Consider the following 15,068-nt stretch of genomic DNA (forward strand, 5'->3'; position numbering starts at 1 on the left):
TTAACACTGACATTTTCCTGTTTGTTAGAAACCTGCCTCCTCCAGAGTTGCATTAATCTTTCACTGAAATGTTGCTTCAGTAAGTCTTTTAAGAAGAAGAAAGAATAGAAAACATTTCTTTTTTTAGTTATAATGTATCTGGAACAGCAACAGTTACGCCACAAAACCCCTTCAATCTCAATAATGTGAATAACTGAATGAAGGCATTCTCGACTTTGCTGAAGTTAATTGCCGTTTAAGAGCCTAATGTTAGCCAATTCCAATTTCTCCATCGAGCAAAAAGGAAATATGCAGCTTTGTGTGGGAACAGTATATCATAACAGCCTAATTTATCCTGCAGTAGTGAACCTGACTAGATGTTGATTATGTCAGTCAATGCTAATGTTTCTACTTCTGAAGACTAACTATGAGCAAAAAATGATAGTGTGGAACCTTATTCAAAACCCAGTTTTCCTTCGTTCTCCCTTCATTTGTAGGAAGGGATGCTGTGCTGCTGATGTATACTAAATTTATTTCAGCAGTTGGAAGCAATGATTCATGTTAGATGAATTTGGAATTTTGAGATTTGTACTAATTAAGAATCTGGCTTTTGGGGTCAAAGTCTCAACTTCCTTTCTCTGGCAGTACTGGAGCTGAGAATTGGAACTCAGAATTTACTTCAGTTAGGGTTTTTTTTGTTAAAAAAATTCTCCAGCTTTTAAAATTTTGTTTAGGGAAGAGAGAAAGAATGGTGAAGTTACTTTTATATTTTATTTCCATGAAGATGAGGAATGTATATGACTCTTTATATCCAAAAGCATATCTGAACCAATAATCCAGGAAAGATCTGCTTATTTAAATAACAAAACAACAGAACAGCTCTCTTGGTTTCTTGTCTGATTAACACTAGAAAGGTTTGTAAGCCTTGAATGGTCAGCATAACTTGGTCCATAATCTCCATCACAGTAAACAGAAGCTCCTTGGACTTGGAGAAGAATCAGCTTTGATCCCGTGAGATTATGAAGCTGCGTTAACGTTTTCAGACCTTCTTACCAATTCCCATACGTGTGTTTTTCCCACTTCAGAGACAGATATATATTGAAGCGACCTGTAAAGAAACAAGAACAGAATATCCAAAGGATGAATCCAGATGCAGAGATTCTTTCTCTCCTTAAAATAACCTTACACACATGCACACACAAGTCATACATGTATATGTTAAACATGAGTTACGTATTGAGTCAAGAATCCTACTTAGCTTTTCAAGTTACCTGATCAGGATTCAGGTAAAGCCAGTGTACCTCAGCGTATTTGTTGAGGACTTTTCATTGTCGTACAAACCACTACTCTGACAACTTGAATGTCAACTGCAAATGACCAGAACAACACCTACAGGTACGGATAGGTTCACTCTTCCAGTGCTGACTTGAGAGCACCTGATTCATAAGCCGTGCTATTTTTCTTCCTCCCTTTGGCAGTCAATCCAAGATAGACTGGCCTTTTTCTAAGCCTTCAAACTCTTTCTTTCGTGGTTCTAGTGGTTTTGCTCTCTGTGGGCAACAACTGGGATAGTATCTTGATGTTGCTCTGCTGTAACGAAAGAATGAATACCTCCTAAGGGGCACGGTGAGTTTTTCTTTAAAAGCTAACCTTAGATATTAGAAATTATCATAGGCTTCAGTCTTCACCTTTCCTAAGCATGTCTCTTGGTGATGTGGAGCTACAAATGAACAGATTAATAGTTAACAGGCTCTGGCATTTTTGTCTACAGCTCCAGTATTTTCATCCATACATGATTCATAGCATCGTATCCATTCTGGCTTCTTGATAGCATGTGTCATACAGGGAGCATTCCTGTGAAATACTCCTTAAAATTGCTGGAGAGTAGTATGACCACCTTTTTCCAGCTAGTCCCATGTCGTGGCTGTCAGCTCTTCATTCCTTTCATCTCGAAACCCATTTTTTTCCCAGCTTCTCTTCAGTTTCTTTAGATGAGGATTCTAGTGATAATTTGTAGTGACTTGTCTTGATTGGAAGGAGTTGAGAAAAAGAGTGGTCTTACCATTTTCTTCACTGTTTCAAATCTTAGCAAGAGGATTTTAAAGATGGCATGCACTGCATCAGTATTTTATGTAGACCTAAGCCACGTGTTGTTTGGTGCACATTAATATAATTATAAAAGGTGTAATTTTATATTGCATATATATTATGTATTTTTATGTATATATTATATTTTTAATTGAGGTAGAAATAGATAACTGGGCAGCCTTGCTCACTTTGCTGACAGGGTATGAAATCAATACAGGTGCATGAGAATCAGAACTACAATTACATAAGGTCTTAAGGACTCAGTGAAGTCTGTGAGAGCTTGTATTAGTTTTGTTTCTGCTGTACATCTATTCTGTGTCTATATGCTGTCTGTGCCTTGTCCTCCAGATTCTATCAGTTTGTTTCTTTTAATAAAATTTGACTCTGAATTCCTTGATAGGCGCATGAGCAAATATACCTGCCTGTGGAATTATACATTACAGATGACTGCAAGTAGTTTTTTAGGTTTCTTTTTGACTAAGAGTTACATTTTGAAACAAAGTTGCTGTCTCTCATTGCTTCTTACCATGATCAGTCCACGGATGATATTGTAAAATATTTTTACGTCACAAACCTTAATGTGTCAGGTTTCATATTTTTCGCTTGGTATCAGAGAGCATTTTTTAGGTTGCCGTGTTTTCTACATGTTCTCCGTGTTGGCATAATCCTATTAATATCATGTTACAGATGTGAACATTTTGGATCAATATAAACTGTATTTTTTGTACAAATCAAACTATCCATGCAAAATGAAAATCAAGAGACTGACAATAAAGCAGTGAGGAGTTGTTGACAGGCAAATAAAAGAAAGCATTTATAGTTGATCCAGGTTGTATCGTAAGAGGCCCAAACTCGGTATGCAATGAGATACAAGCCATCATCTGAATTTTTTTCCTGCTCAAGAAATGGCCTACTCTAAAAGATTACAGACTCATGCCTCACATTTAACAGAAGATAATCTACTTTTGTCCTCAGGTAATTTTGTCTTGGATACTAGTCAAGTTTCTAATGTACTTTGGTAGAATCCTCAGTTTTGTCGATTTTCAAAACCTTTTAGTATAGTATAAAAGCAGCTGCCTGTTTCTGGCAGTAGGTATTTGACCTCTAGTATCCTTACCGTACTCTTTGCATTTAAAAGCCTGATTTTCATTTAGTTCTTGAGGAACTCCAGATGCAGAGGAAGAGTTTTGTGAGTTCAGAATTTGGTTCTTACTTCCATCTAACAAAGCAGGCACGACTTTCTTGTGGATCTTCGTATAATTGTTTTTCAGGCATGCATCAACTGCTTTCTACAACTAAACGAATTCTTCATTGGAATTACTTTTTACCAAAGGCCCTGTTTTGGGCAAACAGAACCATTTCATATTTTTTTTGTCTGGCACATTGAGATGTTTCAGTGTGCAGAAAGAAACTTGAAAAAATTCTGAAAAAGACTGTTTCATCTAGAAGATCCTCTTTTAAGATTCTTGTTTTCTCTCAAAGGAACTGAATTATTATAATAGGAACCAATGTATTAATTTTGACTCTTCCCACCTCCCCTCACTCCAAGTCACCCAGTGGAGGAAAAAAAGTCAGTTTTCTTACAGCTTTTCTAAGGACTTTAGGTGGACTTGGATGGTCCTGCAGAGATGCCTATTTCTGTTCGATGATGCAGCCAGATGGGCAGCTTAGCAGATCTTCAACCCTGAGCTGCTCCAAAAAGGAGTGGCCCCACTTCCACTCCTTCCTATTCATTTTTGCCTTCTTTTGCATGTGATTATTTTGGCAGTAATCATGTCACACCTGTTTCTTCATAGAAGGATCTCGGAAATTTTTCTTGAGGGAGGAAAAGTGGAAAATTTCTCCATAGGTGATTGAAACTAGAGATTGTCGTTTAAGCAAAACTCATTGTCTCGTGTATAATCATGGGAGGAGGCAAGAAAACTTGGCAAACTCATTTATCTGAAGTTGCCCATTGAGATGACTGTTTGTTCTGTCTTGAAATATCTGTAAAGCAAACAAACAACATGGGGTATTGTTCAGTTTGCATAGTTTGAAGCTGTTACAGACATATGCTTGAGTGAGACCTTAAGAATACAAAGGACAGCAGGGGATCTTCTCCTAGACTTTTCATTTTCTCCCATAAAACCTGCTGCTAGCACCATCGAGTTAATTCATGAGTAAAATGTTCTATGTTGTGGGAGAGGCAGTCTTTAGCAAGTGTGTTTTTAGCAGGATTCCAGAAGCTCGGGTTGTGTCTTGGCAAAAAATAATCCAGTTGTAAGTGAGATGGCTCAGAAATAAGGTGGTTGGATGTCTAAGCACTATGCGATGTGTTTGAAGGAGTTTGTGATACAAAATAGGAAGAAAATGAGAGTTGAAATCCTTGTTTAAAAATTATGCGTGATTTTTCAACTTCCTTTCAAATGTGTTGAATGAGTTGAATCTCATACCTGCTGACAGATACAGGAATCTTAGGACATGTTCATATGCAGACTTGCAGTTCTGGTTTTATCACAGAGAGAAGGTTCCTGCAAACAGTGTTGGAGAACAAGTTTTTGATGGGAGAAGGTTTCTTTTCAGCTATTTAACCAAAATAAAGTAAAACTGAGCAAATCTAATGAAAGTAACTTCTCAGAAGCGTTATTGAATTTTTGTAGGATTTCTTGGAATGGTGTTAGCAGGAAAGCTATCTTAGGTCTTTCTAAGGCTTTCTGTAATTTTCTGTCTTCTGTGCAACTCATCACTACTAAAGCTTTACTAAAGAAATTATTTAAAAGCAGTTCTAATTTAAGAAACAGACAAAGCTCAGACCCTTTTAAAAACATTTAATGCTTGACAAACTGTATTAAATACATACCTTATTTGTGGATTTTAATTTGTAATTTATTTGTGCATATAGTGCATATAGTGTACAGATTTTTTTTTGTGAATTTGTCACACTAGTGAAGATGTACAGCCCAGTTCCCTCAGCTGCTTCTCGTAGGACTTGTGATCTAGACCCTTCACCAGCTTCGTTGCCCTTCTTTGGACACGCTCCAGCACCTCCATGTCTCCCTTGTAGTGAGGGGCCCAAAACTGAACACAGTATTTGAGGTGTGGCCTCACCAGTGCTGAGTACAGAGAGACAATCACTTCCTCAGTCCTGCTCACCACACTAGTTCTGATACAAGCCAGGATGCTGTTGGCCTTCTTGGCCACCTGGGCACACTGCTGGCCCATATTCAGCTGGCTGTCGACCAACACCCTCAGGTCTTACCCTCAGGTCTTTCCCACAGGCAGGACGGGAGTGCCTTGCTTGGCATATACTTGCATTCAAACTTGGTCTTAGTTTGTTGCTGTTACTTGCCATAGGCTTTGGTACCCATGAGAAGCTATTTCCATAGGCTTGGCCAGCTCTTGTGTCTCTCTGTCTCCTGCACAGATGAGTTGCTTTTGGGAAGGAAGGTTTTTTTGCTTCGTCCTCTCCAGTGCATCACTTATTTGTATGTGCTGGGCTTAGATGATTGATTGCTCTTGAGGACTGATGCTTTGAATTTGGTTTGCTAAGCTATGGAAAGCCAGAATGCGTAGTGGGGGACACTTACGCCTCTACTGTTTGGGAAATGAACAGCAGCGTTTGTTTGTATCTACTGTTTCTTAAGGGCTTTACATTCAGGTACACAGTGCTGTTGTAGTCTCAGTCACACCTTGGTTCCTCCTGGGTTTGCTGTGTAAAGAATTGTAAGAATGGGGCTTATAGTTGATGACAAGTCTACACTTCAAGTAGTTAATCTTGAAAATGAATTCAAGATAAACAACACTAAATCCACTGTAGTTCTGAATGAGAGTACCCACACAAAGATTTAATGGATTAAATATTCCATTAGATTAATTTGGATTTCTGAGTGTACTTAGTCCACCATATGCTCTGAAATAATTTCCTACAGACTTCAGTACTGTGGAGGATTGTAACCTGAAGATGTTTATACTTTTCATTTCTTCTGCCTCCTCGCTGTGCTACCAAGTATGTTCTGATACTGCTGTTACTTCGCTCGCTCCCATGTGATAAGTCTTAACAGCTGTATTTTAGGTGGCCAGAGACATGTATAAGCTCCACCAATTTTGGTGGCCTCAAAACACTTGTCTCAATGCTCCAAATTTCTCTGAAGCTTATGTTACTAAGAATGCCGTTAGTTTGCCACTGCAACAACTTGGCTGTGGTATAAATGATTTGGCTGTACCAAAAAGTTACTTTTATAAAATTTCTCTCTTCAGATGCTGTTATCTAATGGGTAGCACCTTCGATTGTTTGTTGCACAGATATGCTCCCCTATTTGTGGTAGTTGTTTTCAATTGATGTTGACAGAGGCACAAAGACTGATACTTTTTTTTGTGCTTCTAGATGCCAGTGTCCAGGGTAATGATCTGTAGGTTTCTAGTATTTTAGCCAATTGTTTGGCTGTGACTCAAGGACTTCAGCTATGTGTTTTGAAAATACAGTTCTGTAGCAACCATGTGGTAAAACCAATTTCTCTTCCAGTGTTGGTGCAGGGAAAGGAAATGAGTGACAGTGGCTTATTCTACATGACATATTTACATGTAAGTCCTATCATGCTAGTTCATATATAGGACTATTCACAGAGGTATCTTTTAAGTTCTTTTTAAAAATCAACATGATTTCTCAAAGAATAGGACTGTTTTGTTTATTTGTGCCCAGGAGTGCTTGTAAAGGACCATGTACGTGTTCTATTTCCTGACAGCCAAGGAATGTTCTCCCCAAAGAGGCAAATAGCTGAGCTAAAGATTGTAGCTGACATGGGAGAGTCGCTGATGTGACAGTACTGTGGCTGCTAATGACAGGTTTACTGCTGTTCTTGCTGCCCTGAAGGATTTTTTGCTGAAGGTAGGAATATAGCACAGGCAGTGAGAACTAGAGGGCTGATGGTTCAGATTGCTGGCTTTGCTTGTAATACTGCTTGGCATAGCTTGTAAGGAGATCTTTTGTGTAACCTGAAGTTTGTCACTGTCAGCTCAGCTGCAGGCAACTCCCTTGTCTCTGATTGCAGTTCTTTATTTGGTATATGAAAAGCATAGATTTGCATTACGGGGCGGGGGAGTGGGGAGGATGTGAGGCTTGGGGCAGGTGGAGAGAACTTCGCTGTGCCGGCAGCAAGGAATTATTATCCAGGCTCAATAATCTGAAACATCAGATAAATGTTCACTGCATCGTGTTGCTCTCTAGAAAGATAAAAGATTTGATTGAGACATTTTTTGAGCCACTAGAGGTATATTCAAAGTGCCTTTAAAATGTTGGCTCCAATGCTCATCTTCTCCAGAATCTGAAATGTGACTGTGTGTGGAAGGGGGGCTGAGGGTGCTGATTTGACTCACAGAAGTAAATGTTTATCTGTAAGCAGTGGTTTTTTTTGGGAGCTATAATTTTTGAAAATTAATCCTTGAGGGACTGCCAATGGCCCATTTGTTCAAAAACCTTGAGCAAGAGCTTTAAATGAATTGCAAAAAGAAGGAAGCCTTTGATGCTGAAAGAAGTTTGTCAACACGCTGTCACTGTGTCAGAATGTGTGCCTCTTCCCCTCACCCTGCCTTTTGTTGAATGTCCTGTTGCTTGATCTTGTAAAATAAAGCTGGGCTGTGCCTAGAATTGGGAATAAACTTGCTTCTTCCTCAATCTCTTCCCTTTACATCTTGGGGAAAAAAAGACATTTATGTTTGTAAAAAGGTACATTCACAGAAAAACAAGGAAAAAAATCTTAAAAAAAAAATAAAAAAATCCTACAGACCTTTAAGGACTGATGCTAAGCTTTGGGTAGCAGTTTTTGTGAGAGAAAAGTGGTTAGAGGAATAACCAAGAATAAACTCTTTTTGTTGAGTGTGGTGAGAGGTGTCAAGAGGAAGCTGGAGGTGAGAGATGCTTGATGTTGAGCAGGTGAAGAGAGGAATGTGTATAAAACTTATTTTATGTTGTGTTTCTGTCAAGTTAAAACACCTTCAACACTGGATGCAACTCGTAAATTTAAATGTAGCAGACCGAACAGCAGAGCTACACTTGGGAAAAAGAGTAGGCAAAATGACCTTTGCAAGCACAGTCACTTAAGCTCACAAGTTTTCTACTCGTATATGCAGTTATCCAGGTGTGTCAGTATGGGCTGCGTGTTCACAAGTTTTGGTAGAGTCAGTCCCTACTCGTATTAGTCTTTGGGCTTGTCCGAACTGTGGTATCTAGGTTTGTTACACACGAGTGTTTATTCTGTTGTTCTTGTTTTCCCCTGTAAAAGTGCAAGTTACTTGGTGTTGAAGGAGACTGAGTAGACACACATGTACGTTTTCTGCTTTGCACATAAGTACTGCTTTGTTGATGTAGATCACTCCCTTAGCCCTATTTCTCATTCCCTGCTGCTTCTCAAAATGGCCACCAGCCACACATTCAGGGGTGTTATGGGCTGAAAAACTATTGTTAACAGAATACGAAAATCTATTTATAAAAGAATTAAAGGGAGTCGGGTGCCCAAAACATTTGAATTTCAATTGGAAGTATCCAGCCCTGTTAACTGAATGTATTATTTTGCCAGCTTTCTTTTAAATGACATCATGATAAAAGAACTCAACCTGTTTTCAAATGGCTGCATGTTAATAGCTTCTAGCAGGTGCTCCAGAAATCAAGGGAGTCTACAAAATTTCAGAACGCCCCCTCCCCCTAAAGAAAGCTTATTTTGAAAAAGTGCATGTGTTTTTAGTCTGGTTTATCGAATGTGTGAGACTATGATCTGTTTGTGCTTCTGCTGTTTTGAGATGGGTATTTCTGTAAGGATTCAAAGTGCATCTGTCTTAAGTGGAAATTCCACACAAGCTTAGCTATATTGATGTCAAGGCACCTCTAAAGCATATCATTTTAGGGTTCCGAAAGTGCAAAACCAGTTGACATAAAGCTTCAAGGGGAAAAAAAACAAAAACAACCCACAACCAAACAACAAAAAAAGCCCGAATCTCCCTGAAATGTCTGTTGTCACCTAAACTGCAACTGCTTCAAGAAGCCGGCACAAAAAACTACAAAACCGCATTTCATCTGCAGTTACCGACTGATAGATATTCTTTGTAGCTGACAGTAGGCAGCGAAGCGTAATTCCTTTTGTTCCTTCAATTGTTTAGCTCAGTAAGTAAATTTAGGTCAAACTCTCAATCATTTGATCACATGCCTGGAGATGTAATACATTTTGTCTAATAGCCAGGGGAAACAGTCATTTAACTGAGTAACTGTTTCATTTCTTTAAGTGACTAATTTGATAGACAAGGCACAGTTCATAGGAAGACAATGGATTCTACAATGGGATGTTCTCAGCCTGACCTTTGCGCCCAGCTGGGTACCGGTGGGGCCTGTTAACATGGAGATGTTTGCCAGATTGAGATGAGGTTAGCAGCATCATACATATAATGCAGTTTAAGTGACATCATGCAGCACATTGCATCATGCGTCTACTACAAATAATTTGCCTCTCTCTTTTCCTGCCACAAGGTTTCCGAAGTAGGGTGCGAAGTAAGAGCGTTTAGTTAAAAAAAAAAGCAGACACCTTGCTTTACCTTTAATTTCAGAATAGGTCTTGTGTCTTTTTCACCCTTCTTTATCCCGAAGACCCAATTCAGCACTTTATTGCACATTGACTATCACACGAGAAGCAGCTAAAACAGCAGGTGGATTTAAAATGAAGGGACAGCTGTATGGATGAGATGCTGTATAAGCAGATTAGAAAATACACGGTTTGGAGAGGTGGAACTTATCTACCCTCAGAAAGGAACTCTTTGCTCGTCATTACTTGATAAGTTCAGCCGTCATCTCTTGACGATAAATTTTGGTATTGCCATTGTAGCTCTGACTAATTCCACATCGGCCTCTTATCGTCACGCAGTCATGGTTTTGACTCTTTGGAAAGGTTTAGTTTATCATGGAGATGTATTTTGCTGGTCTACTTTAATAATTAAAAAATCCTATACCTGTAGTTTAGTGCTGTCAACTGAGCGTTTGTAATTATTCAGTATATCATGTTCCTCTTCAATGATACAGTTGCTTTCAGTTTGGTAATGACCCAGGAGAGATAATCTGCATTTCTATCTAAACAGAAAACCACTAGAGGAACTGTATTGTTAAATGAGATATTTTTTTATTCTGATTTAACTGAAAAAGGAGTTTCTACTGCAATTTTTAATTTAAATGTGGAAAACAAGGCTGTACAGCTAGCTTTGCAAATTGTTCTAGCCATTTTGTCAGGCAGAACAAGTGTCTGTCTTTGCTGTCTTCCTACCACACCTTTTATCCTAGGCTCTCATTGATGTGCCTCCTTGAGGGAAGGTCTTTATTGTACCTTCATCTGTGATGAAAGTTTGCAGCAATTACTGCTCATTCTCTTCTTTCTCTAGAGCATAATATGTGCATGATTTTTTCAACTGCATACCAGCTAATAAGCATATTTAAAATAATGAGTCCCAAGGACTGTGGGGAAAATAAAATATATACAAGTTAGCTTCTGAAAATCTTTGTTTTCAAAACCAAAATTTATTTCACTGGTAATCGTATTCCTTTATTTCCTTGCACTTTCACTTCCCACAGGTTCTTCCCTTAATGCCGTTGCATTTAAAATCTTATTTTATGCTGCTTTTTTTAATTCATGAAGGCATAGTGATCTTGTGTGTTAATTTGCCCATGATGCCAAATTGTGTGTTAGACTGCCTGCCACAATGCCCCTGGTAGCTCCTCCTTTCCAGTGGTAACTGCTGAAGTCCATCTACTCCTTTTGTCACTACCTGGTTTTTATGTACCCCTTCAGTAACGGTACGGTTACTAATTCTTTCCATTCCACTTCTGTTTCTCACCAAAATTGTTGGAGTCCTGCCCACTTACAGCTAGAACGTTAGCCAGAGTTTTCACTGATTGCATACATCATTCAGAATTTCTCATGTTCAGCTAGATATACAGAGAAATGCTTTTAAATAGAAAGTCTTGCTTCATCCTCCTCCCTCCCCCACTTCCAGTATAATATTCTCCACGTTTAGCTCGCAGTGAAGAAAAGATCTCTGATTTGAACTAGCAAAAGTAAGTCATGTTGCCACGTTTAAAACCTGATGTGGCTGAAGGAGCGGAGCAGTCGCGAGAGAGACTGAAGCACTGGACAACTTTGGGTAGGCAAATGCAGACCTATGGTACTCTTAAAGAGAGCACATGTATTAAATTAGTTTAATCATTTTATCTTCCTGCCTGGCCAAATCCAAAAAGCTGAGCAAAGTTTTATGTTCTGTACAACTGACTGCTAGGCTAGCATGATTTTGTATGTGCTACACACCTGAAAATACGAGAACTTTTTTTTTAGGCACCAACGTGGATTTCTTTCTTTCTAACTAAATGTTTAGAAACTAAGTGTCTGGCTTTGCTTCTGACACACTTTGGGAACAGTTTTACACACAGACTTCTCTGGAGACTCCTCTCCCTCAGTTTTCCTATTATTAACATACAAATCACTACTGTTGTAAGTGAGAACGGAGCCAATTTTATGATCTCCCACCAGGGTCCTCCCAGTCTTCTCGCAGCTAGGGAAAACAAATGGGCCTTTTAGTGTGCCCTGAAAGTCAATAAACTAGAACTAGTTTGTAGGGGGTGGGGTACAAGTTCCCCAACTGGAGGGGCTACAGCAGAGAGTGCACATCTGCCTTCTTTTAGAGGCATTCCTGCCCTAGTGCTCAGCTGCTGGCGATCTGGTACAAAGAAGTTGTTGTTTGTTGGTTTGGTTTTTATAGATGCACGCTTTTCCCAAATATTTTAAGGCAGATTTCCCAAATACTTTAATAATTTAACCAGAAAAAAATAAGATCCTTGAATGCCATGTCCAGAAGGGGTTAAGACAAGACGTATTTGGTAAGAAACGGGATGCTGATGCTATCTTGCTTTATAGGTGGCTTTTGAATTGGACACATAGTAGTTCATCTGGAAGGAAGATGCTGTGCTGAGAGCTGCAAAATGTAACCACTGGTAATCTAATGGCAGAGAAAAAAACTGATTAGGTTGTAGCTGTTAAGCTCTTCCTGGTTTGGGGCAGAAATCTATTGGCGGCTGCTTTTCTATCCTGCAGAGCAAGTTTAATATTCAGTAGAACGTCACAGTTTTTTAGATATAGTAATTTATTAAATTTCAATGTACAAAGTTGTGAGGATTAAAGAGAAAAGGAAATAAATTTACAAACGTTTACTGTGTAGCTGTTATTGGACAGGAGTGAAGGGAAAGGGAAAAAGAAGTTGTTTTGATTTTTGGCTTTGTTTAGTCTTTTTCACCCATCTTTCTCAGCAGAATCTTCCCCACAGTGTGAAAACAGAGCAACGTCCTTATATCCTCAAAAAAGGAGGCACTACAGTAGCCTAACAATAACGATCATGTCTAAAGCAACTTAACAGTTGAGATTAATTAGGCAAGAGTAAGTTACTTTATTACTTTGCAAGCAGACAATGATAAGAACATACATCTGCTTTAAAATGGCGTGATTTCCTTTTCCAGTGCTGAGACAGACTTGCTCTCGTAGTTATCGGGTCCGGCCTCGAGGATGCTGCCAGCAGCTCCAGGTTGCACTGCGAGCATGAGAACGCGTTAGGGCAGGACAGGCTTGTCTTAGTCAAACAGATGTCAACTGGCTTTGTAAAACGAGGTAGCTCCGTTTTGTGTCTGGTTAAGGGTACCAAAAATGTTCTGCCTCAGCTGTGTTTTTTTATTTCTTTGGTGAGTACTTTTGAGGTGGTGTGTTTAGGGTTTTTTTTTTTTGCTTTTTACAGAGAATTTTCTTCTATACTTGCTTTCTAATAATGAAAGAAGTGATAAGTTTACAAGCTGTGGGGTTGTGGGGCTCTTTCGTTTGCTTTAAATTTGAGTAACAAAGATGTTACACCCATACCACATACACAAAGGTATGCATCATGTGTTATATTAGCATATAGTTTTAGATGCTCTCTTGAGAGTTAAGAGAAAAGGACTTGGTTGCATCACACATTTTTATGCTGAAGTACACGTGCATTAAGATATCTTTTTCATTCTATACAGGGTCTATATTTTATCCAGAAAATTAATTAGGGATGATAAGTTCTCAAATCCTGGGCTTTGCCTTTTCAGAAAGAGGAGAAAAATTTGCAACACCAGCAATAATGTGATTTCAGGCTTTGCCTACCTGTGTCAGATGAACTACCTACTGTGAAATCCCAAGGGAAGCAGGTTGTTTCTGGGGGGTATTTAAGGATAGGTTTTACTGTACTCATTTGCTCATGGCTGACTATCTGGTTTGTTTTGTGATAAGACTAAAGACTCTCTGTAGACTAGAAACTGTCTCTACTAGTGAATAAACAAAAGAAACCCATTTCTGGCAGTCAGGATAGAGCCATAATGTTCCAGATGGCTCACAGTATTTGAAGTAACTCTAATATTAAATACATACAGTGTTTCAAAAGCTAGAAGTTTTTTCTTTTTGTCTCTTTTTTTTTTAAATTTCAAGATTATTTGACGCAGCCTATTGTTGAAGAAAAATAAAGAATTGCAGAAGATGTGGCGCTTCACACTAAAAGTTTGAGAGGCTGCAAAATAAGCCAGACATTATCTTTAAGTAGTGCTCTTGTGGTAAACTCATCACAGGGTGAAACCCCACAGTTCTGACGTTTGTAAATGATACGGGCTTGTTGTAGTGTGTACAGTATCGTATCTTTTCCTATGTGCTGAACTAAACATTTTTACAGTGGGAGCTTAATATAAGTACAGTATCTTAAGGTGTAAGCTGTATTCTGACAGATAAAGTCTTTGTAAGTATCAATTGCAAATCTAAACTTTCCTTTTAAAGGAGTTATTCAACAAGAAAGACAAACAGATTAGGAACATGATGCAGATGAATGGGCAAGTACAATGGTAACAGTGAAGTCCCAAGCAGTGCTGGAAGCAACGTATTTGCAAAGATATGCACTGATCTGAAGTTAGAAGTAGGAGTGGGTAAGCAGATCAAGAGTCCAGGGGTGGCCAAGAGGTTAATTTCTTTGATTCTTTAATCTTTCTTCAGGATTCCTAGGACTTGCTTAGATCAATGGAGAAGATGTATTTAAAGTGAGCTATTGGAGAAAGGTATTAGAACTAGGGTCAGTCTCTCCTTGGCTTTCAACAAAACTTTGAAAATGCTGGTTTGAATCTAATTGTAGCTAGAGCAGATTCTATCAAAAATGAATTTACTGGTTTTGAGTGAACACATGCCTAAATCCTGGGCAAAAGAATTAGGCAAGACTCACTTAGCATGTTTTGGCCTGTTCTATGCTGGTTAGATTTTTATCAGATCCCAATATGGTGATGAGACTGGGCTACCAGGCCACAACTACTTCTGGTTGACTGCATGAATACCATGATTTATTGGCATAAAAAGTAGGAGTGACTACAGCCTTGTGAACAGTAGTTAAAGAAATTCCCTGTGGAACCAGCATCAGTTGGAAATGACCTTGGGTGCAGTTACAGTATCTCAGGGACACTGAAATTTATGTGAGCTTTTTGGCTCTATTCAGAGAAAGAATTTTTGTGTGTTCTTATTAGCTGCTGAATTGCAACTTGATATTTTCGTTTTCCAGAGGCTCCTAAATCCACTAGAAAGATCATCAGTGCTTTGCTTTCTCAGCTGAACCATGCACAAGAGTTGTGGCCAATAATGTGGTTTTGGGAAGATTTGCACTTGGCAGGGAAATGCATTGGGGATGCCCCCTCTTTGCTCTTTTTCTAGAACCCTGTGCCCTTGGAAAGCTTTGAAACACTTACGTAAACGCCTGTGTGGTGTGACTATGTAGGTCAGACATTGCACATGACCCTTCCTAGTTTAACACCGCAAAACTGAAGATGTAGGTTAGACTTCACAGTGCTTAGGATTTACAGTGATTGATTTTTATTTTTTGTAATAAAACTTGAAGATGCTTTTTTTTTTTTCCCCAAAAGGTGCAATAGTCTCAACTTGTTTCTAAAATGTGTATAGCACTGG

At 38.9% G+C, this 15,068-nt stretch overlaps 1 protein-coding gene across 1 annotated transcript in view; it reads left to right on the plus strand.

Annotated features, from left to right (window-relative positions):
* JADE1 (jade family PHD finger 1) overlaps positions 1-15,068 on the plus strand; it is a 135,396-nt gene that overhangs the window by 53,176 nt on the left and 67,152 nt on the right. The gene's annotated exons all lie outside the window — the stretch shown is intronic.

This window comes from Tauraco erythrolophus, chromosome 5 (genome assembly GCF_009769465.1).
Source record: "Tauraco erythrolophus isolate bTauEry1 chromosome 5, bTauEry1.pri, whole genome shotgun sequence".
NCBI classification, from domain to species: Eukaryota; Metazoa; Chordata; class Aves; order Musophagiformes; family Musophagidae; genus Tauraco; species Tauraco erythrolophus.